Source organism: Mustela lutreola, chromosome 7 (assembly GCF_030435805.1).
Source record: "Mustela lutreola isolate mMusLut2 chromosome 7, mMusLut2.pri, whole genome shotgun sequence".
Classification (NCBI taxonomy): domain Eukaryota; kingdom Metazoa; phylum Chordata; class Mammalia; order Carnivora; family Mustelidae; genus Mustela; species Mustela lutreola.
Genome location: NC_081296.1, coordinates 9,621,655 through 9,646,076, shown reverse-complemented (window position 1 = coordinate 9,646,076; position 24,422 = coordinate 9,621,655). Strand labels below are relative to the sequence as shown.

Genomic DNA, 24,422 nt, shown 5'->3' with positions numbered 1-24,422 from the left:
AGAGGTGGTAGGACAAAGTGGCTGGTTCAGCCACTTTGGAAAAGCCTAGCATCTATGACCCAGCAATTCTACCTCTAGGCATATAGCCAACAGAAAGTATGAATATTCACCAAAAAGACACAAACAAGAATGTCTATAGCAGCTTTACTCCTAATGCCCAGCATACTTTAATCCAGATAACACAGGAATGTTATCTTCTAGGATAACCTTAGTCTTAGATTTGAGAGGACACGGGACCAAAAAGGACTACGCAGAAAGCTGCATAGCTCGGCTCAGGAAGGAGATGAATGATGAAAAGGAAAGCGAAGCAGGTGGTCCCTGGAAAGCCATGATGAGCCTGGAGATGAGGGCAATCATGATCCCAGCTAGCTAAGTGAGCCCCGTCAAGCTGTATTTGAGCCTGAGAGCAGCGGTCCCACAAACTGTGCCTTGAATTTGTCCCTCATGTGCTTAACCAGAGTGTATGTTCCCTGTTGGAAAGGACGGGGAGAGAGAAGCCAGGGAAAGTGAGGTCTTTGAAGGGGACCTTCTCCATTTCCATGTCACCCACCGTCCAGTGAAACTTGTCACCCACGCCAAGCCTCAGGGGAGCTGTTTCTGCTTACAGAGAACTGGCCCTTTAGCTGCCCAGCTGCTGGTCCATCCCTCATGGCTCTTCTGCCAGGCAAGGGCTGTGCCAGTGGGGATCCGGGAAGCCCCTGGCCCAGGGGCCCTCCGTCCACCCACACTGGCATGCATGCCCAACACGACATCTTTCCTGAGAGCGGAAATCACCTCGTCCAAACACAGAAAGGAAGAGACATTTGACAAGGAGATACATGAGCATTTCCTAGAGCAGGCCCTATGGCTTCAGAAACTGCAGGCCAAGGACACACGTGGGGCTCCGTCCTAAGTCGGGACCTGGATCTTACACAGGAAATACTTGGGTAAACCTCCCACCTCAACACACACACACACACACACACACACACACACACCACACACTGGATGAAACTTCCCCTCTTGGTGATAGGGGAAAACCTGAGAAATGTGCCGTTTTTAGTAAGGGGGACTGCTGGAAAATATTGTTAGGAAAAAATAGAAATAAATAGAAATCTCTCCTGCTTTAAAAGTAAACAGTCCGCAGGAAGCCACAGGACTATTTTAAAATCTCGTATTGAGAGTCCAGGAAAGATGTGATTGAGGACTCCAAAGAAGTAGCTGCTAAAAAATGAACCTCTCAGGGGGCGCCTGGGTGGCTCAGTGGGTTAAGCCTCTGCCTTCGGCTCAGGTCATGATCTCAGGGTCCTGGGATCGAGTCCCACATCAAGCTCTCTGCTCAGCGGGGAGCCTGCTTCCTCCTCTCTCTCTCTCTGCCTACTTGTGATCTTTTGATCTCTCTCTCTCTGTCAAATAAATAAATAAAATCTTGGGGAAAAAAAATGAACCTGTTGGGATGCCTGGGGGGCTCAGTCAGTTAAGACGTTGCCTTCAGCTCAGGTCATGATCCAGGGTCCTAAGATCAAGTCCTGCATTGGGATCTGTGCTCAGCAGGGAGTCTGCTTCTCTCTCTGCCTCTGCCTACCTGTCTGCCTGAGTGTGCTCTCTCTCTTTCTTTCTCTCTGACAAATAAATAAATAAATAATATATAGAGAGAGAATGTTTAAAAAAAAAAAAAAAAAAGAACCTGTCTCACTGGGCTGGTGAAATGGCAGGTCATTTGCAGAGGAAAGGTGTCCTTTCAAAAATGGGAGCTGAGGGGCGCCTGGGTGGCTCAGTGGGCTAAAGCCTCTGCCTTCGGTTCGGGTCATGATCCAGGGTCCTGGGATCCAGCCCCGCATCAGGCTCTCTGCTCAGTGCAGAGCCTGCTTCTCTCTCTCTCTGCCTGCCTGCCTCTCTGCCTACTTTTGTTCTCTGTCTGTCAAATAAATAAATAAAATCTTTTTTAAAAAATGGGAGCTGAGTCTCAGGAAACACAGGAATCCAGAAGCCCCTTCCGAGAGGCAGCAGGTGCTGGGCAGCTAGAGCGCTAAGCCTGGCCCTGCCCAGCCACACTTGCACCACCTGCTGACGCTTTCAAGGTCCCGCTCTGGCCCTCTCTGTGCATTCTAAAGCGTTCTCATAGGAGTGCAGGTTCTCTCATCCAGAAGCCCTTCTTTTATGGGCTGTCCTGATTAAGGTTTATGGATCAAAAGCGTGATTCAAGGAACCACTTTTTTTTTTTTTTTTTAAGATTGTATCTATTTATTTATTTGACAGAGAGAGACACAGCGAGAGAGGAAACAGAAGCGGGGGGTGGGGGGTGGGAAGGAGAGAAGCAGGCTTCCCGCTGAGCAGGGAGCCTGATCCCAGGCAGGGGTTCAATCCCAGGACCCTAGGATCACGACCCAACCCGAGCCAAAGGCAGATGCTTAACGACTGCGCCCTTCAGAGAACTTCTTATACAAGAACGAGTAACACAGGCTGTTTCAAGTCAGAGATAAGCCCGGACCTCCTTGCCCCTGCCCCATGGAAAGCCCTTTGAGGCAGACTACGAAGCAGGTAGAGGAACTGAGAAGAAGCCCCAGGTGCAAGAAGACAGAGCTGTGAGGGCTTAGCAGGTGGCGGGAAGCCCGAGGGAGGGAAGCAGGATGGGAGAGAGAGAAGGCCAGATCAGAAGACTTCGATCCGCCGCTCTGCTCTTCTCGGTTTATCCTGAAGGCACATGAATCAGATGAGAACCGGGCAGCAGGGGTTTCACAGCGTGGAGCCGCCTGACCTCGCCTCGAGTGCTCAGGGATGAAGACATTATTATGCCAAAGGAGGTCCGGGAAAGAGCGAGGACCCCTGTCAGAGCACAGAGGACCCAGGTGGAAAACAGATGTCAGTATTCATCTTGCTCGCTCGAAAGAGAATTGAGAAGAGAAAGCGTTCGTGTCAGGAAGCTTGTGGAAAAGGCTCGGGACTTCCAAGCGGCGGCGGCGGCAGGGAGTACCCCCGACAAGCTTAGCAAGCGGTGCTTGGGGAGGAATGGCAGAAAGCTGTCCTTTACCCAGGAAGCTGCAAACATCTGGAACTCATCCTCCCTAGAGATGGGAGGGAGGCAAACAGAAATGGGTTCAACGAGGGTTTTGATCACTTCAGGGCTGGGAGGGCAGAGTGATCACTGAGGGAAGCTGGGCATGTTTGGGATGGAGGCCTAAGCGCTTGAGGCTGGTGTCTTGGAGCACCAGCAGGCTTTCCCCGCAAGCTTTGCAGACCGGGCGGACCAAGGGCTGGGCCAGACGGCAGGGCAGGAGCTGCTGAGCCTGCAAACCCACCCCAGGGACCCGACCCCGCTCTCTTCCCCCGCCCCCACCCATACGTGCCAACCTCTAGTCCCTGAGAAGGACTACGGACGCCCTTGTCCGTGGGCTTTGAGCCGTCCCTGAGCTCGCTTTTTCCCTCCAGGTCCCTTTAGCTCAACAGAAAAAAGCTCATTTTTCCACAGATATCACTCATGGGCAGGGGTCAGATGTGAGGTTTCTACGTTCAGGGTCAGGGGGAGGGGCAGGGAGAGCCTTGAGAAAAGATCTGATAGTCCGGAGGAGAAGGAGGAGCTAAGCGTAGAGGAGAGAAAGGCAGTGGTGACAGGTAGCAGTGGTCACGATGGCGACACGGAGGTACAGCTGGAGGTGAGGGGGATTATGGAAGAAGTGGTACCGGAGGTGAAGGAGCATTGATGGAGCAGGTGATAGTGGAAGGGGCAGTGGACGCAGGGGACCCAGGTTGGTAGAGGTGATGTGGGAAATGAAACCAGTGAAGATAAAGGTAGGGGTGGGCTGGAGGTGATGATTAGTGGAGGCGGTAAATCAAGAAGTCGGAGCCAGAGCAGTCAAGGAGGGCTTCCTGGAGTGCGTGGGCATTGAACCCGCACTCCCGACTCCTGGAATTTAGCTAGAGAAGACAGAGCAGGACATCCCAAGCCAGGGGCCTGCGAGGGAGAATCTGTGGGGAGAGAAGAAGTAGGCTGTGCCTGTGGGGTGGGGAAGAGAGCCCCCTGGGAGGGGGAGGGGGTGCAGGCTGGGCTGGCCTGGGGAATGGAGCACAACGAGGAGAGGAGAGTTCAGATTCTGTGTGGTGAACGGAGAGCCCAGGAAGCCTGGGCTGTCGGGGAAGAAGGTGTGCTGTGCGTGATCTGGAAATGGTGAGTCGTCTGCTGGGAGGTGTAGCATTCGGCTCTGGGAGCTGCTGAACCCTCGGGAGCCCAGGGATGAGCGCCAGGATCCTGGCAGGGAAGGCGCTGGCTCTGGCAGGAGGATCTTCTAACCCTAAGTCTTAGCTGATTTGCTGTTTCTTTCCCAGGGTCCAGATTCCAACCATTCCTCCCCCAATACCTTAACTCCAATTCAGTGACCCCCGAGGAATCAGGATGCCTTTTGTCAGATCCGACGCTCTGGGCTTGTGAGAGCCTCTCACTACAGGCTTGTGAGAGCTGATTGGGCCAGGGTCCTTTCAACTTCAAGTTCAGTGACATAACGGGAGTTTGGTATCAGCTGTGGTGAGAGCATTTATACCACAGAGACTGGAAACGCTGTAAGTTGGCTTTTCTGTTCCTGGAGATCCAATTGTTAAACATTAAACCCTGACTCGCTGGGAACCACCAAAAGGAGTAAGGACACTCCCTGTGCTAGGCTTGGCCCAAAACGTGTCTCTGCATTCTAACATCACTTGTGGTGTGTTTCAAACTTAACCCATGTTGCAGTAATTTCGAATCCCCAATAGGCAGGGAAACCCATCAGGCAGGGCTGGGTATTTTCCCCAACTTCTTCTTATGAGAAAATTCAAAGGTACAGAAAAGTTGAAGGAACATACAAGGACCATGTATACAATTTCCAAATATGTATTCAGATTTTCCTCCATTGTTCCAAGAATGTCTTTTTCTGTCTGTCTTCTCTCCCAAACAAGGATCACATTAAAGCTCCCCGTTGCCTTGAGTTGTTTTGCTCTTTACACTGTTTTCCTTCTTCTTTAGTTTCTTTTAATCTAGAGCAAGGGTCTGGAGGTTTCTGGAAAGGGCCAGGTAGTAAATATTTCACATTTTGCAAACCAAGAAGAAAAATCAAGGTTGGTACTTAGATGAACAGCCACTGAAAAACACAAAAGACGTTCCTAGCTCACAGCTGTACAAAACAAACTAACAAACAAACAAAACCCAAAAAAGCAATGAGCTAGATTTATCCTATGATCTATAGGTTGCCAATGTCTGAGTTAGAGCTCTCTGCCCCCCCCCCCCACACACACACCGTGACCACGCATGTGTGATCTGTGCATTTGCCCAGGGCCCTGGGTGCTCACGAGGACCCAGAGCTTGGTTTGATGTCCTGCGACTGCTTTTCTGAAGTTCTTCATTTCTCCTGAAATTTTATCTTTAACTCGTAAGTGAAGTCTGATGAGCAGACCACAGATTACGTGCATGAGCGAAGGAGAAACGCACAGTATGTGTGTGAGCTGCCATTCTGGGCCACCTATCCGTGGATCTTGCCCCAGAGTCCCGTGAGCACACAGTTCCGGTGGACCCACGATGGATGTTACATCTACAGCAGAGCAAGTGCGGCCCCTTTGTTCAAACCAGAGGCGTTCTATTCAAACCAGAACTGGCTTCAAATGCAGAAAGAAGGCAAGAGAGGGTCTAAGAAACACACGTGACCAACGGACACTGTCACACCCTTCCCTACTACCTTACATCCCTTACAGTGTCCCTGTAACTTACACACCGCAGAAGAAGACATTCAAGGAAAGGGAAAGATGAGCCATCTTTTCCTTCCAGAACGCCTGCCTTCCTTCCTTCCTTCCTTCCTCCCTCTCTCCCTTTCCTTTCCTTCTTTCAAAGGTTATTTATTTATTTCAGAGAGAGAAAGAGAGAGAGAGAGAGAGACTGCAAAATGAGCAGGAGGAGGGGCAGAGGGAGGAGGAGACTTCCCGCTGAGCCAGGAGCCCAACACCAGACTTGATCCCAGGACCCTGGATCATGACCTGAGCTGAAGGCAGACGCCTAACTGACTGAGCCGCCCAGGCGTCCCTAACTCCTTATTTATAAATACGTGGATGGTAGAGAGGGTTGGCAGAGTGTATCAAGAAATGACACAAACACAGTTGTTAGTTTTGTGCAACGTTGCCACTGTGGTGGTAAGAATCAAATGCCCACGCATGTACACAGTACAAAACATGAAATGTGTCATTTTGCTATTTCCACATCTGAGTTAAATGTTTTTACTTTTGTGTTTAAAAGTGGCATTGTGCGATGTTGAGTTTACATATATTACATACCAGTAACGTAAAATTCTACTTTCTCTTTTCTTAAGATAGCACTAAACAAGCCTAAAAAACATCATGACCAATCGAGAGAAACTGTGAAAGAAAGGAGTATCTTTAACAGCCCTGTTTTCTTGCTTTTTGAACATGAGACCCCCCCTACATTTGCCCTTTGTGTTGGGCCCCCCAAATTACGCAGACAGACCAACGATGCCGGCTTTTTGAAGAGACTCTGTAGAAGGTCCCATATTATCGAATTGCATCCAAATGGGGTTATTTCATTTGTTCCTCAAGCTTCATATTTCTTTTTTTTAAACTTTTTAATTTTTGACTTTGTAAAAGATTTGTATTTAGCCATCTGAGAGAGACAGAGTGAGAGGGAGGGCGCGACTGGGAGGGGGCGAGCTGCAGAGGGAGAAGCAGGCTCCCTGCCGAGGAGGGCACCCGATGCAGGGCTCAATCCCAGGACCCTGAGATCATGACCTGAGCTGAAGGGAGACCTCTGGGCACATTTTTCTCTTTGAAGTCAGTAATCGTGCGGAGCATTACTTTGGCCCTGGGCTGTGCCATCGTGACCTCTGACCTGATGATTTTGGCATCTCACGATGATCTTTGCCTTAATTAATTATTACACTGGAGTTTGTAAAACATATTCCTAATTCCATCACTCTTTTTATATGTGCAAATAGACCTTCCTCATTTAAAAAGAGAGAGCTTTCCTTACCCCTCACTTCTGTATTTAATTTTGGCGGGACATCCCGAAGGACTCTTAGTATTAATTAATTACCATTATTGTTCCCTGTGATTTGGCTCAAACTGGGCCACATCTGTTCCGAGGATGCTCTTTCCATTTGGTTGCTGTGTTCTGTTGACATGACTTACAGTGATCTTTGAGCATCTCCCTGCTTTCTGAAACAGAATGTTCCAAGCTCCTCTTGTAGTTTTCCTGTATAGTGTTTAGAATCCAAGACCTGGGCATGGCATGAACTCACTGTCACTGGAATAGAACTGCTTTATTTGTTTTTCTTTTTTTCTTTTCTTTTTCTTTCTTTTTCTTTTTCTTTAAGTGAACTCTCTCCCCAACATGGGGCTCAAACTCATGACCCCAAGATCAAGAGTCACATACTTGGGGCACCCGGATGACTCAGTCGGTTAAGCATCTGACTGTGGACCTCAGCTCAGGTCTTGATCTCAATGCCGTGAATTCAAGCCCCACTTTGGGCTCAACAAAGAATCACATGCTCTACTCACTGAGCCAGCTAGGTACCGTGCCCTTTTATGTGCTTTTCAGAGAACAGAGATGGAAAATAAACTTTTCAAACCCATGCACCTGTATTATAATTTTTAATGCTAGTTTAATCCTGCATGTTTTATTTTCTAAATTTCTTTTATTTTTTATTTGTGTCTCTGTTCTCTTATACTGAAGATCTCGGTTCCTAGTAAAATTAATATATTTTCTTATTTGCTTTATTCTACAAAAATAAAATAGTTTTAAAATTACGATACTAATATTACCTCTAACAATAAAATGACTAAGTGCAATCTAAATTTTCTTTTAAAATGTCTTTTTCTCCTTAGCATAAATTCCACTGTAGTCAGAATATTGTACTTAGAAGTTGTTTGAAGTAGTAATTCCCGCCTGAAAATTAATATTATCAGTTTAACATGGAGTTAGGTTCATCTGATTCTCTTTGTATCTGGTTTTAGGGTTTGCTTTTTTCCCTTCTATTTAATTTTACTTTCAAACCTGTAAGACGTTTACTAAGTTCAAAAGTTAAGATCATAAGAAAGGACTTAACTCCTAAAAGTCTACCTATGGTCTTTATCTTCCCTAGCTTATGCCGCAGCTGTGTCAATACCTAGTTACTATCTCCATTTCTTTCTTACACAAAAGGTAACACTATGTACTACTCATGATGGGACCCACCAATTCATTCAACGGGTCCCCTACTGGTGGGCATTTGGGTTCTTCCCATCTTTTGATTTTATAAATAATACCACAATGAATAATCATGTTCTCCTTTGCTGAGTTGTACCTTCAGGGTAGATCCCTGGAGTGAGACAGAGGGGGGGCGGGGGGAGGAGTGGTGGTGGTGGTGGTGGTGGTGGTGTGGTGGTTGTCAAAGGGTACTCGCCTACGCCACTGGCTTGGATGTCGAGTTCCCTGCCATTTTGTGCTCCCACAGCACAGTCTCAGAGTGAACCATCATACTTTGGGATTTTAGCAATTTAATAAGTGAGGAATGATGGTTCGATGAAGTGTTAATATGCATTTCTCTAAGAGTGAGACTGAATGCAGTTTTCTATGTTCGAGCTGTTTGCCTTTTTTCTGTGAACTGTCTGCACATGTCGCTCACCCATTTTTCTAGTACGTTTCTGCTCCTTTCCTCCTCAGTTCAAAGAGCGATTTATATGTCAATGCTCTATCTGGATTTAGACTGTGAATATCCATTCCTCCTCTCCCCGAAATGGGTCATTTGTCTTCTGACTTTGTTTATGCTGGTTTCAGATGGCTTTTGGAGGACCTCAGGCCACTTTTGTCCCTGCCCAGGCCAAGAAAGCTGCCCAGAATCAGATGTGTCAACATCCAGGGGCTGGTGAGACAGGGGGCCGTGGAGACCAGCGTGAGCCTGGTGAGGGCCACCGCCACCCCTGCCCTCCCAGAGCTCAGGGGAGTCAGCAAACAGTGGGGAAGCCGCCCTCAGGGAGAGGCCAGGGGTCAGATCCCGCCACAGGCTGGGTTTGTACAGAGAATGTGAAATTCCTCCTGAGCTCGGCAGGACGTGGCGTTTGGACTCTGGTGAGCAAAGCATTCCATACCCCACCCAGAACGAGGCATGAAGGCGGCCAGTCATGAGAGGGGAGGGGCAGGACCCTGAGTCAGTCCTTCTGACTGGGACCCTTGCTGACTCACCCATGCTGTGGGCCCTTCCCGTACCTGGAAGGAGAGAAAAACACCAGAGATCCCGATTCTAGGGCTGGGGGAATGTTCGTGTTCCCAGCTGCCTTCCTTTGGGAATGTGAAACATGAAGCCTAAGATTATACGTGATAATAGTGAGTGTTAATATCTCTTGGCACTCACATGGTTCAGTTCGAGCGAGAAGAAATGTCCCCTTCTGTGGGCCCAGACTGGTTGAGCGTTGGCAGCTCCTTATGGCCAGATCTGAAATGTACCAGGGATGTCGTGAATGTTTTCTGCGTGTCGCCTCATTTGATTCTCGGGGCTCTGCAAGACAGGTTCTCACCTGAAGAATCGAGGCCCAGAGAGCCAAGGCCCACCCTTGGCACCTGCCTCTTCTGTCTTCCTGTCTGCCTCCAAGATTCCTCCCAGAGCAGCACTGGCTCTCCGCCAAGGGCAACCTTCAGCCGGCAGGGACAGGAACTGGTGGATTGGCACGGACGTCGGAGGCATGTCCCCCATGATTTCCCAGGTGGCCCCCAGTGACACGGAGCTTCAGTTGCACATTCTGTCACCTGCCCAGTAATGCACTCTGTATGGGCCTTCCCCTTTTCCCTGGTGCGTGTGGGACACTTGGTTTCCAGTTCCGACTGCGCTCCTTAGTTACATGGCACTCACTCTGGGTCTCAGTTTACCCGCAGGAAAGTGGGGCTACCATCTCTGCACAGCGCATGGTGGGGAAATGCTGGTCGGAGACCATGAATTCGCTGAGGCCATGCCTGGGAGCCAGTCCTGCCCAGCAAAGGGGTCGACATGAGGGCTGTGTCGCATCACCATCAGTGATGCTGGAGCGAAGACAGCAGGCTGATTCTATGGAACCCAGGGAGTCAGTAAATTCCAGAACAGCAGCAAAAATGAAACTAATGGGCCTCTCCCTTTACCCCCTCTGTCCTTTCTCTAGGCCTGAATGCGCCAGTCCCCCTGGCTCCTGAGCAAGCATCTGACCTGGCCACTCGTCTTCTGCATTTTCTAACAGGTCCACGATGGCTAGGAGCCAGGCTAGGAGCGTTTTAATCCCATCAGCCTGCTCGTGAGAGCTATCCTTGACTTCAGCGAGAGAAAGGAGGATTGGCATTCAGGGAGCAGCTACTCCGATAAATGCTTTCCATAAATGATCCTTTCCAGCCCTCTTCGCTCAGGAGTTTCACTTTAGGGACAAGGGAACCAAAGCCCAGAGGCTGGTGTCTCAGTTCTCTCTGCAAAATGTGGGAGAGCCAGGGTGCGAACCCAGGGCGGTCTGCCTCCCGAAGCCTGTGTTCCTCCAGCATTCTAGACATGCCCCGTCGGGAGGCCACACGTGGCATCCAGGGTCCCTGTCATGGCTCACAAATCTTTAAGAACTGTCTTCAGTGCCAAAAAAAAAAAAAAAAGACTAGTCTCATTGAAATTTGGTTGTGCATTATTGCTTACCCACAGGCCCTCTCCCTTTCCCCCTGGAAGCAGCCCAGTGTGGAAGCCAAACAGGTAGACTCAGGTATCAGACCAAGTGGGTTTGAATCTACTTTCCTGCTAGGGGATCTCAGAAAAGTTACTTAAAAGTCTTGGTGCCTCAATTTCCTCTTATGTAAACCGAGGACAAGGGAATCCTATCATATCTCCCTGGAAGGGGCTATGAGGACAAAACAAGGTAATGGACACATGTAAATTGCTTAGCACCTTGTGTAGAGCATAAAGGGTGTTTAGGAACGCTGGCAATTACCATCCTTCCCAGGAAGCCCTGGAGGGCTGTCTCTCCCTTCCCTGTGTGGTTAGGGCTCCTTCCTCTCTGCTCCCCCAGGCTGCCTGTCATTGTCATTTAATCCCTGGGCATTGGCATTGACCGCCTCCTTACACCAGGCGTAGGTAATGCTCTCCGAGGGCTGCGGTCATTCCCAGACCAGGTGGGCTGGGGGTGGGGGGTGGGGGCTCTTAGCAGGATGACCAGCCAACCTGCTAATCACCCCTTGCAAACCTTGAACCATGAACACTTTCAGGATATTCTCCTCCCCAGGCGGCAAGAACAATGCCCGGCTGAGAACAGGCAATGGATGAATGAGCTCCAAGTGACTAGTAGCTATTTTTAATTTTAAAACATCAACCATCTCCACGGAGAAAAGTCAAGACCGTTTGGAGAAGGGGCTGGGAGTAGTTCCTCAAATAGCGCCAACCTCCCTGGACCTGTGAGTAACCCCACCTCCCTGGGGAGCGAGCTCCTTTGCATGGATAAATTCTGATCTGTGGTTTCGCAAATCAGTGCTTCTTTGTGTCCCTCACAGTGCTGTGCACACAGTAGGAGCTCAATAAATAGGTGTTTATTTACTGAATACTCCCGAGCCCCTGAATTTGCAAACAGAAACCAGAATCGGAGTCTCCTCCCTTTCGGGCCAGGCCTTGGTCCATCTGGAAAGACAGATGACCATTCACCGGCCGGCTCCCTCTGGGAATACCGTCCTGGCTCCAAGCGGGGCTGCTGAAAGGGGGCCATTCTCTCACCTCAGAAGGGCCTCAGACACTTCACAGTGAGGATTTTTTTTTTTCTCAACTGCCTCACTTGACCTTTGAGCCTAACGGGCAGTGGGCAAAGCCCAGGGAAAGGACTGTCACAAATAACCTTCCACCAGCGCACGGCTCAGTCTGCACTCTTGTATTTCCCACTCGGCACGCTCTGGGCTTTCAGGGACCTTGGAAAGCACAGAAGACCACAACATTCCCCTCCTTCCATGCAGACCAAAAGTTAGAGGCTCCTTCCTGTGGCCTCAGAACCTGGACCACCATGTTCTCGCCGCCACGGCAGGGGACCACGGGGCTCAGTTATCTTAAATTGTAATGGAAGTACTGACCAACCAGCGTGAGGATTCCAGACAGCCCACACAACTACAGCACACCTCCCCTAGTTGACTGGCATGCTTGGGAAGGACAGGTACTATGGGTCACTGGCCCAAGTACTGTGGGTCATTGTGCCCCAGTTGAGTTGGCTTTGGGGGTGGAGAGAGAAGGGAGGGTACAGTGGAGTCAGGTGGGAGGGTGTGGCGTCTGAGCGTATGTTGAGGGAAGAAAGAAAGATCTAATAGAAGACACTCTGGGATCTCCTGAGAGGCACAAGTTAGCCAGTGTCATCTCGTTTTTGGTATCTTACCTTAAATGTCTAACATTTTCATGAGCTCATTTACCAGAGACCATACAGGACACAGCACTATGATCTCAAAACAGGTCTATATACTAGTCCAAGGGCTTAGATTCTGGGGACTGGACAGCCTGAGTTCAAATTCCCATTTGTCTGGTGACCTTGGGCTGCCAGAAACTACACTAAATGTCAGTTTCATCTGTCCCAAGACAAGTACCAGTACTTCCTTGCTTGTAGGACTGGGATGTGGAGATATGGGACCTAGCATATCGTTCAGTGCTGAGCCTGCATCAGCTCCCGTAAGTATCAGGTGCAAAGGCAGAGGTGTGCACAGGCAGCAAGAGGTTGTCCTATCCAACTAGAACTGGGGGCGAGTGTGAAATGTCACAAGAAATGGCACAAAAGACAGATGGGAAGCCATGCTACGGCTGTGGCCCATGGGAAATTTATACTTAATTTAGTGGTCATGGGGAGCTATTGAACGTTTGGGAACAGGAGAGAGATGAGAACAGCGCTGATACCTGGGAATGAGGTGAGAATGGACAGTCTGTAGACAGAGGCGTGTTCAGCCTGTGGCCTTGCCACCAACACCCTTCTGTTCAGATCGGGTCAGACCAGCCCCACCCCCCAGCTCCCCACCCTCAGCCTAGGCAGCAAACAAAGGCAGCCTTGCCATTGAGGATCATGGCTTTCTTCTGTCCTGCCCCTGGACATGAACGTGAAATCTTGCTCGAATTTGATGAGTAAAAATAACAGGACTCAGTGAGAAATAACGGCTCTGTCTTCCTCTTCAGCGAGGCCCCTGGTTTACTAAACGGTGGTCCAGGGCGAGAACCTAGTTTTCACACGTGTTTCTTCTCACTTTCCTGGGATTTCTTTCCCTCCCCCCCCCCTTCTTTTCCCTCTGCAATGTTCTTTGCCAGTCTCTGATAAGGGGATCCTTAGCAAGGAACGCCCCAGGTCTGGCAGTCTGTCCCGTGCTGGGGTCATGTTGAATCTGTCAGTAGGGAGACCTGGGGCCAGTGGGGTGCGATCTGCCGAAGTCAATGGAATCACAGTGAAGGAACAGGCATTGGAGTCAGGCCACGGGACCCCTGAGGGCGGACACTGGGTCCGCTTTGTTCTCTATGTATTCGCAGCATTTGGAACAGTGCCTGGCACCCAGCGGGGGCTCGATGCACGATGCACGGAGGCTAAGTCTGAGCAGCGAGCCTCTGGGACGGCTGCCCATCCGGAGGAGCTGTGGGAGTGTGAGCCACGCCCCCCCCCACGCCCCCCACGCCCTGCAGGGTCAGGGGAGGTGTAGCTCAGGTGCTTTGCGGCCCTCTGCCAGGCGTTGGCAAAGGGCAGCCACTCCTCGTGGTGGGCCGTGGGAGGTGGGCCAAGGAGCACGTGGCGGAGAGAGGGCAGGTGGGCAGGGATGTGTTGAGATCTACCTCCACGGAGGAGTCTGGCCGAGGAAGACTCAGAGAGAAATACTCAGTCAAAATAGCTGGCGCCCAGGTCCTCCTCTGCCACACCCCCACCCGCACCCCCACCCACGCCCGCCGCGGGCGTCACCGTGACAAGGGCACCTGCACCGCCTGCGTAGGTGGCGGGTGCCCGTGACCCACCGGCTGGGGGCCCACGCAAGCCGGGTCGGGGCCCAGCGGTCCAGGGCCGCGCCAAGCCCCGGGCAGGGCCCCAGGAACCCTGGCACAGCGCCGCTCCCGCCGGCGTCCGCGGCAGGCGGCACGTCCCCCGGCTGGCGCGGTCGCGACGCCGGGCACGCGCGCGGGACGCAGGGGACCCCGGGAGGTCTGGGCCCAGGGCACGCATCCGAGGCCGCCGAACAAGGGCGGGCTTTGTGCAGCGGGCGGGCGGCAGGACGGCCAGTCCCCCGCGCCCCTCCCGGCCCCGTCCCCGCCGCTGCCCGCGGATTCCTGCGGCCGCAGGGTCTTGGCACCGCGGCGCGGCGGGCGGCGGGCTCAGCCCCGGGCGCTGGCGCTCCCCGTCTCGCCCGCAGAGGAGCTCCGCTGCGGGAGGAGGCGCCCGGACGTGGGAGGGAGCCAAATGGTCCACCCAGGCAAGGCCGCGATCTCTGCGCAAGCTTGCTCTCCGCGCGAGACGGTTCCAGGTCCAACGGGGCCCACCTGGCGCCTCCTCCCCACCTGAAGGGGCCCAAAGGACTGCCCCGGCGGAGGTAGGGGGTCCTCCCTCCCGGCCCCAGGAGTGAAGGGGCTTGCACACCTGAGACACCTGCGTGACCGGGTCCCACTGCCATGGGAAGTCCATGCTGAGGTCCCTCAGGTTCTCACCCAAGCCACACCCACTTGGGGGTCCATTCCCCAGCCTCTCTCCCAGACCTGACTAGGGTCAATGTGACCTTGAGAAGGGAATTGTTGGAATGCTCTCTGGGCTTTCTTACACAGCTGGAAAATGTCCACGCAAAGGAGTGTGACATTTCAGGAGCAACTTGGAAGCACCTGGCAAGACCTTTAAATCGTTCTTCCTTCTGATCCGCAGCTTCAAGTTCATCCCAAGGGAGGAATTATAAATGTGCACAAAGATGTTCACTGTGGCATTACTCATAATACCAAAGCAATTGGAAACAAATTTATAGCCAGCAATAAACTATTACATAGACATTACAAGGCACGGACATGAGAAAAATTGTCATGATATACATTCAGTGGGGAAAAATGAAAGCCACAAAAGTTGTATGTTTTCAGTTGTAACTGCTCTGGTAGGTCCTGAGGAAGCCAGTGTTCTGAGTATGCAGAAACGGAATGCTAAAATAAAGAGAAACCAGGATTTCCAAATATACACCCCTAACGATATATAGCACAGCGTTTTCTGGATGACCAAATGAAACACAACTAGCCAGCATTCACTTAGTGCTTATGATGTAGAGGGAAATTTTTAAAAACCAGATGAAGACAACAGGAAATCAGAAAAGGGGCAAAAGATGCACAGGAAATATAGGACAAATAGAAAACAAACAGTAGGATGGCAAAAATAGAAACTACCACCAATTATTACAGATGGTTAAAGTCTAAACTCAACATGTAAAATTGTCTGATCTGGTTAAACCATATGCACAAATCAGAAAGTAACAGAATTAGAAGGAGAAATTAATAAATCTACAATCTTACATGTAATACTTACAAGAGAAACAATCAACACAAAAAGAGAAAAGCTAAAAGTAGGGCTGAAAGGATACACCAAGAAATACAACTGTCCCATCTCTCCCCCAACAAAGCTGCTCTGGTTAACTTTCAGGGACTTGACTTTAAGGGAAAAACAATTATTGAGAATATCAATAGCTACATGATTATAAAAGGAGTAATTCACTAGGAAGCTATAACAATTGCAAAAACAGGGGTGCCTCGGTGGCTCAGTCATTAAGTGTCTGCCTCCAGTTCACGTCATGATCTAGGGCCTGGGCTGGCTCAGGCCATGATCTAGGGTCCTGGGATGGAGCCCCAGGTCAGGGTCCCTGCTCCGTGGGAAGCCTGCTTCTCCCTCTCCCACTCCCCCTGCTTGTGTTCCTTGTCTTGCTATGTCTGTCTGTCAAATAAATAAGTAAAATCCTTTTAAAAATTTCAAAAATATAGTAAGTTTAGCATCCAAATTTATAAAAGAAAAAATGGCAGAGTTACAAAGAAAAATGTAAAAGCCCTCAATCATAATGGTAGATTTTTATTACATTTCTCTCAGTAACTGATATGCCAAGTAGACAAAAATTTAAACAGGACAGAATGATTAATCCAATTAAGTTTAATCTATGAATATGTATAGAACCATACATTTCTACATGTACCTAGCACTTAGAAATACTTTTCAAGAATGTATAACACATTTATGAAAATTAATTATTTACAAAGGCACAAAGCAAATCACAGTAAAAACTAGAATCAGTATCATATACACCATATGCTCCAAATGTAGTGCAATTAATTATACAGAAATCAAGAACCAAAAGAAAACAAATAAAACAGTGTACATTTTTGGAAAATTTAAAACACGCTCCTGGGTAACTCAGGGGTTACAGAAAAACCAAAATTAGAAATTAGGAGTTATTTAGAAATGAATGACATTGAAATTGCTATGTATCAACATTTAGGGGATGCCTTTCTCCTTTCTTCCCCTCCTTGAGCCATACCTAAGCTGTTAGGTAGACAGAGCCAGGTAACGGACAGGTCACTGACAGGTAACTGACAGGTAACTGACAGGTGCCCACAGAGAGATGACCTGGAATGGATGTCCCCGCCTAAGGGGAGTAAGGAGCATGTCCACGCGCTGGGGAGGATGGCCTGGGGAGTCAGAGCCTCTGCTGAGAGACCAGGGTAACTGCGTAACGAAGAAGCCTGGTGAGGGTGCTGAAACCCAAAGATGGTGAGGACAGCATCCACCAGCCTACCGGGGTACCCTGATGGGAGGTGCCAGAGTCCACTGCGTGAGAAGGACACCCACAGACCTCACACTAATGCCTCCAATTCAATCGACATCAAGCGTTCATGCAGTTGTCTCCTCTCCATAGGTACAACTTTCTTCTCCAACAGTGAGAAACTTGGCTCTCGTGATCCCTAAGATACTGACACAGCTGGTCCATCCCCCTTGAAAACAGTCTCCATCACTGCTGCCTCCCTCCCACCCCTGCCAAGCAGACAGACCTTCTAACCCGACTGGGTCTCTGACAGTTTTTTGTACTTTATTTTTTTTAAAAAATGCCAATTTTTTGTACGTTAGTCCAAAGGACCAATTTTTTGTACTTTACTTGAAACTTTTCTGTAAGTTGGAGATTATGTTTTAAAACTTCATTTAAAAACCATGCAGCATACAGCTAAAGTAGTAAAGCAACATTTTATAGCATAAAGGCTAATATGAGAAAAGATTAAAACTCAATCAATGAAGTACCAAGACATTTGAGGAAGAAAAACAGAGTAAATCTAAAGAAAGTAGAAGAAAGGTAATAAGAGATAAGTGTTGGCAAAAGTCATAAGGTCAGGTCAATGCTTCCACACTTACAGAGAAGGTGTAACTTGATACAACCAATTCAAAAAACAATTTTCCCTTAGTAAAGTTTAAGATGTGTGTAACCTATGCTCTAGCAATTCTGCCCTCAAAAACTTCTTCATATGCCCCAAAAGACACTATAACAATGCTCTTTGCGGTTTTGTTTGTAACAATCAAAAATGGAAAGCAAATGAAGTGTTTATAGAGTAGACCCCCCCCCCAAAAAACGTGATGTAGTGATACAAGGTAACACCATGGATCAGAAAACATGAATGAACCATTGCTACACTCATTACCACAGATGAAAAAATCGTAATGATGGGCAATAAATACTGATGACAAAAGAATTCATGTTTCTGAAAATATTTCAAGAAAAGATAGGCTAATACTTATGTCTACAGGGCTTGGAAGAATGCCTTAAATAAGATCTAAAAAGACATGCAGATAGAAAGTGGAAGACTGATAAAATTAACCATCTTCAAACTAAAACTTCCTGCATGACAAGACATTATAGACAAAAGAGAAAGACAATCCAGGGGCTGGGAGAAGATACTTACTTCTATCAAGCTAACAGTGGATTAGTCTCCAAAATATATTAAAAAAAAATTCTTAACTATCAACAAAAAAATCAAGCTGAATAGTATAAGGATAAGAAAATTCTGGTTTCTAAAGAGGAAGGTGGAATGACTCCCAGACTTGAGAATTTGCTGTACCTCTCTGGGAATGAGGGAATGCAAATTAAAACTCAGTGCTTACACCTTAGCTACCTGCCCCAGGAGCTCAACACCATGCTTAGCATCCTTCGTTATCACACCCCACTCCCTGCCACTCACCTTCAGTCTGATGTGCGGCTGACCACAGCCCAGGGCTCTCTACTGCCCCTCCCAGGTGCCAGAGCTCACCTGTCCCCCACCCAGTGATATACTCTGTTTGAACCTTCTAGGTCCCCAGGAGCTAGACACACACCGCCCCTTCCTCTTCAAGCCTCATAGACACTCCCGAGTCCAACTCACAACCAAACACTGTGACTAATGAAATGCTGGTCCCCTTCCATACTCAAGCCCACTGCTGAGTCAGTTTCACCGTGGCTGGTCTTCCTTTCCCTGTGGTGGATTTTCTTCCAGGGTCTCAACTATTCATCCCTTTGCAATGAAATGCCTGTTGGCTTCTCTGCTCTATGCCTGTGTGTTTGAACCCCCAAGTGTGGATACAGTTTGGAATCATTCCCAGGAGGCCACCAGTCCCCATCAATATCAATGGATACCTTTCTTTCTTTCTTTCTTTCTTTCTTTCTTTCTTTCTTTCTTTCTTTCTTTCTTTTTTGAGATTGGTAAAAATTGCCAATGTTTTCATCAAGGTAGAAGGTAAAGGCAGAGAACTCTGGAATAACCAACGTATGGTGACATTGCAAGTGTACACACCTGCTGAGAGACCTCACGGTTTACCTGGGTCCTAGTACACCTGCAGCGTGCCCGGCACGCCTGCCTTAGACCTCTAGGGAGAAATGCAGGGAGAAGAATGAAACCAGTCAAGAAGTACATGTTCCTTTTTCAGCTGGTTGTAACTGAAGCCATGCTGGAGATGGGTCAGCATCACCTGCCATGGCTCAGGAACACAGGAGTTTGATGGTCAAGAAGGCGCTCCTCCATGGCAAGAATGCTCTCTACAGCTTTCTTCCCTAACAATGCACCCTCCCTAAGCTCTCTGGGGAAGGCGAGGAGAAGTCCCGAATCCAGAGTGGGCGATTCCCAGACCAGCTGCACTCAATCAACAGCTGCTGAGCAAAGAAGTGAATTTTTCATTTACTGAAATATCTATGAAAAGCTTCATCTGAATGTGGTCTTTGACCAATTGGCTTTATTTTGTGACTTGGAATAAACATTTCTGTATTTTTACACGAGAGTTACATTTAGACTCTAACCGCCCTCGGAAAATAGCTCTTGGTGCATCTAAAACTTCTCAAGCTTGCTGTTTCGGTGAGTGGAAACAACATTTCTGTAAATGGTTTAAGAGCAGACATAAATCAGCACCACTTTACTGGCTACAGAAATACTGATGCAACGAACGGATTAAAAGTTATTTGCAGATGGTAGCACTAAATTTGTCCTGAAAATCTACTCATGTCACCAAATATGGGTTTCTCTATACTACTGAAAAATAAAGCTATTTTTAAATGTAATATAATCCAAATGTCAACGGTCCCCTTGTCCCTCCTCATTCTTTCCTCTTCTCTGTCCACTTCAGCAGTGGCTGAGAATAAAATTTCTGCACATGGTTGTATCACTATTGCATAAAATTCAGAGAATAAAAGGAAAGCATGAGCAAACAAATGAAAGCGTTTTGGGGGTTTTCTTACCTCCTTCCTTTCTTTTCTTCCTTTTTTTATCTTTTTGTTGTTGCTGTTATTCGTCCATAAATATATTTATTTGCTTACATACATCTTTGTGCCCCATTCTTTATTTTCTGGAAAATGCCCCCCACTGCGCCTCTCAGTGTCAAGTTCAGTTCCCTCCCTCTCGTCTCTCTGGGATCCCCTCCAGGGCGTGGATTATATCTTGGCCTCTCTATGAGCCTCTTGAGGGCCCGGCATGAGGCATATGCTGTGTGCTCTCAGTAACACTCACTGAAATTCCCAGTAATATTCACTGAAATCACCAAAGAGCAAAGAATACTCTGGGTCTTCAGAATGATGGCTTGTATGCTGTACATAGATCTTCTGTGTTATTATGAGGGAAATACTGTTAATTCTACACTTGCTATAGGAACAAGTTCACAGGCAGAGAGCTTAACTAACCTGCCCCAGGCCGAGTGGCCCAGCGAGGATTCACTCACAGGCCTAACCTCTCTCAACTCCAGACTTCTAACCAGATTGTATGATGAGTGCCTAGTGAATACAGAAGCCTCTCACTTTAACGATGTCTCTACTCCAAAGTTGGAGAGCCTCCATCATTAGAAAAAAGCCAAGTGTACCTCTCAGCAACGACTGGTTTTGCAGTTTGTGTTCAAGTCCATCCTGGTCTTCTCCATTCTAGGCCAGTTACCACTATGTTTCTTTTCTTTCTTTCTTTCTTTTTAAGATTTATTTATTTAATTGAGAGAGAGAGAGAGTTCGCTCTCTAGAGAACCCAAGTAGACTGCCCTCTGACCATGGAATCCAAAGTGGGGCTCAATCCCACGATCCTGAGATCATGACCTGAGCCAAAACCAAGAGGTGGACACTTAACTGACTGGGTCACCACCATATTTCTTAAACTGTCCTTCATAGAGCAGGGTTTCTAGTCTTCCCATCATTATCAGTCTTTTCTGGAAATATTTGAGTCTGTACATATATTACTTCGAATATGGTGCCAGAAACAACAAACAATCCAAAAAGTATTTAAGAAAACAATCTTACTTATAATAGCATCCAAAAGAATGACATTTGAGAATAAACTTAACCAAGGAGACCAAAGACTTGGGCACTGAAAACCACAAAACAGTACAGAGAGAAATTTTTTTTTAAAGATTTTATTTATTTATTTGACAGAGAGAAATTACAAGTACACTGAGGGGCAGGCAGAGAGAGAGAGAGAAGGAAGCAGGCTCCCTGCTGAGCAGAGATCCCGATGCGGGACTCGATCCCAGGACCCTGAGATCATGACCTGAGCTGAAGGCAGCGGCTTAACCCACTGAGCCACCCAGGTGCCCCTAGAGAGAAATTTTAAAAGACACAAAAAAATGATAAAACATCCAGCATTGATGGGTTGGAAGATTTAACATTGTTAAAATGTCCATGCTATCCAAAGGGATCTTACAGATGCAGTGCAATCCCTATCAAAATTCCAATGGCCTTTATTTTATTTTAAAATTTTAAAAAATATTTTATTTATTTATTTGACAGAGAGAGATCACAAGTAGGCAGAGAGGCAGGCAGAGAGAGGGGGGAAACTGGCTCCCAGCTGAGCAGAGAGCCTGATGTGGGGCTCGATCCCAGGACCCTGGGATCACGACCCGAGCCGAAGGCAGAGGCTTAACCCACTGAGACTCCAATGGCATTAAAAAGATTTTACTTATTTATTTGACAGAGATCACAAGCAGGCAGAGAAGCAGGTAGAGAGAGAGAGGGAAGCAGGCTCCCCACTGAGGAGAGAGCCCAATGCAGGGCTCAATCCCAGGACCCTGAAATCATGGTCTGAGCCGAAGGGAGAGGCTTAACCCACTGAGCCACCCAGGCGCCCCTCAATGGCATTTTAAAAACAGAAATGGAAATAATAACCCCAAAATTCATGTGGAACCACAAAGGAACCCAAATAGCCAAAACAATCTTGAGAAAGAAGAACAAAGCTAAAGCTTCACACTTCCTGATTTCAAAGCATATTGCAAAGCTACAGAAATCAAAACAGCATGGTACTAGCATAGACAGACAAATAAAATAGCAGCACAGATTAGAGTCCAGAAATAACTCACATATAGACTTTCAACTGATCTTCAACATGGGTACCAAGAACACACAATGGGGAAAAGATGGTTTCTTCAACAAATGGGAAAACTGGACATCCATGTGTGAAAGAAACCAGATCCTTATCTTACAGAGTATATAAAAATCAATTTAAAATGAAAGGGCTTAAATGCGAGATCTATGAGAAAATATAGAGGACAAGCATTATGACATTGATCTTGGTGATGATTTCTTGCCCATGACAGCAAAAGGACAAAAGTGAGACAGACAAGTGAGTCTACAACAAACTAGAGAGCTTGGCATGCCATTGAAGTCATCAACAGAATGAAAGGAGACCTATTGAATGGGAGAAAGTATTTGTAAGCCATATATCTGGTAATGGATTAATATCAGGAATACATAAGGAACTCCTACAACTCAATAACAAAAACCAAATAACACAATTAAAAATTGGGCAAAGGACTTGCATAGATACTTCTCCAAAGAAAACATACAAATGACCGTCAAGCATATGAAAAGATGCTTGACATCACAAATCATCAAGAAATACAATCAAAATCACAATTTTTGGTATTGATTTGGCATCTGAGTGGCTCGGTCCATTAAGTATCCAACTCTTGATTTTGGCTCAGGTCATGATCTCAGAGTTCTGGGATGGGGTCCCATGCCAGGTTCGCCACTCACCAGGAATCTGTTTCAGAGTCTCTCTCCTTCTCCCTCTGTCCCTTCCCCTGCTCTCTCTCTCTCTCTCTCTCTCTCTCTCAAAACAAATAAATAACTCTTTTAAAACACACACACATACAATGAGATATTACTTCACACCTGTTAGCATGACTTTTATATACATATGAAAACACACACACATACGAAACCCCAGAAAATCATAAGCATTAGGGAGGATAAAGAGAAATTGAAGTCTTTCTGCATCGCTGGAGCATAAAATCGTGCAGCTGCTATGGAAAACAGTATAAAGCCCCACTTCTGGGTATTTAGCCAAAAAACAGAGATCAAGATCTTGAAAAGATATTTGCACTCTCATGTTCACTGCAGCATTATTGACAATAGCCAAAAGACGGTAGCAACCTAAACGTCTGCTGGCAGATGAATGGATAAACAAAATGTGGTGTATTTATACACTGAAATAGTATTCAGCCATGTAAAAGAAAAAAAAAACTGTCATAAGCTACAACTCTTCAAACTGGCCAAACTCATAGACACAGAAAGTTAGAAGGGTGCACGCCCGGAGCTAGAGACAGGGAAATGAAGAGTTGATGTTCAGTGGCTATGAAGTTTCAGTCATACAAGACATAAAAAACTTCTAGAGATTTGCTGGACAACATTGTGCTTCTATACAATGTTAACAATACTGTGTTGTACACTTGGAAGTTTGTGAAAGGGTAGATCTCCTGCTAGAGGTCTGCTGGTTTTTACCACAGTAAGAAAATATATTTATAGGTCAGCAATTTGGCCCTTTGACTTGAGAATAAAAAGTTCCTCTTATGACTTAGAAGAAGACTACTTGTTCCTCACCCAAAGTAACAATGAAGCACCACGAAGAATTCAAAACCTGTCCCACTCATCTCCTTCACCCTAGAATCCAAGTGTCTGAGAGTCAGCCAATCAATGAATGGCTAATGCTCCTGAAAACCAGCCAATCAGAGAGAGAGTCCTATGCCTCTGTCAGCCAATCAGCAATAATCGCACTCCAGGAACCGCATCTCCGCTGAGAAAGGTCAGCCAATCCCTCACTCCTCAATTCCCTGGCTCCTTGAACTCCTTTGCTTTGTTCTGGAAGACTGTGTCCCAAGGTACAGTTTTCCCTTGCTTCCCCAACAATGGATTCCACTTCTTGGTTCAGGGTTTTAGGGGCCCTCTTCCTTTGACACACCTATTAATTCCACTTTCTTAAGAGTCTATCCTAAGAAATTCCAATTACTTAGGAGTTTATCCTAAGAAAATGATCAGAAATACGTGCAAAGATCTAGCATTAAAGATGACATCGTGTCTAATGGAGAAGCAGTATGAGTCCAGCAATCCAGCCACAGACTATTAGCTCTGAATTTTGAAACCTCCATCAAATGGAGTAAATGGTAAATAGCCATTAAAAATTATGCAGATCATTTTTTAAAAAGATTTTATTTATTTATTTGAGAGACAGAGATCAGAAGTAGGCAGAGAGGCAGGCAGAGAGAGAGAGGAAGGGAAGCAGAGAGGCGGATGCCGGGGCTCGATCTCAGGACTCTGGGATCATGACCTGAGCCTAAGGCAGAGGCTTTAACCCACTGAGCCACCCAGGCGTCCCTATGCAGATCATTTTATTGATATGGGAAAATGTTCAAGATATGTTATGGAAAAAACCTACTACAATGTAGTGTTTACACTACGATTCCAATTCTGTAAAAATTTTAGCTATATATTTATAGGAAAAAAGACTAGCTGGATATATACGAAGTCGTTAATTGTTAGGACAGGTGGCAGGATTTGGGGCAATTTTCCTTTTCCCAATTTCAGTATTTTCCAGTTTTTCTGCCACAAACATTTTACTTCTGTAATTTAAGAGAAGAAGAGTTTTGTTTTTTAAGTGAGATCCAGAACAGAGTACAATCTTCCGATAAGTGTAGACAGCAGGACGGAGCCCAGACAAATGCCTCCTTGATGATGGTAGACACTA

General features: G+C 47.2%; 2 long non-coding RNA genes across 3 annotated transcripts in view; both read right to left on the bottom strand.

Moving 5' to 3' along the window:
• LOC131835625 (uncharacterized) overlaps positions 1-24,422 on the bottom strand; it is a 101,169-nt gene that overhangs the window by 29,789 nt on the left and 46,958 nt on the right. The window lies entirely within an intron of this gene.
• On the bottom strand, positions 4,852-9,982 carry LOC131835624 (uncharacterized). Of its 2 annotated transcripts, none has more exons than XR_009355275.1 (3): positions 9,499-9,982; positions 9,336-9,416; positions 4,852-5,087 (listed from the first exon to the last, which is right to left on the bottom strand). It is a non-coding gene; the product is annotated as an uncharacterized LOC131835624 (long non-coding RNA). The 2 variants fall into 2 exon arrangements; XR_009355277.1 differs by having other exon boundaries at positions 4,852-5,006.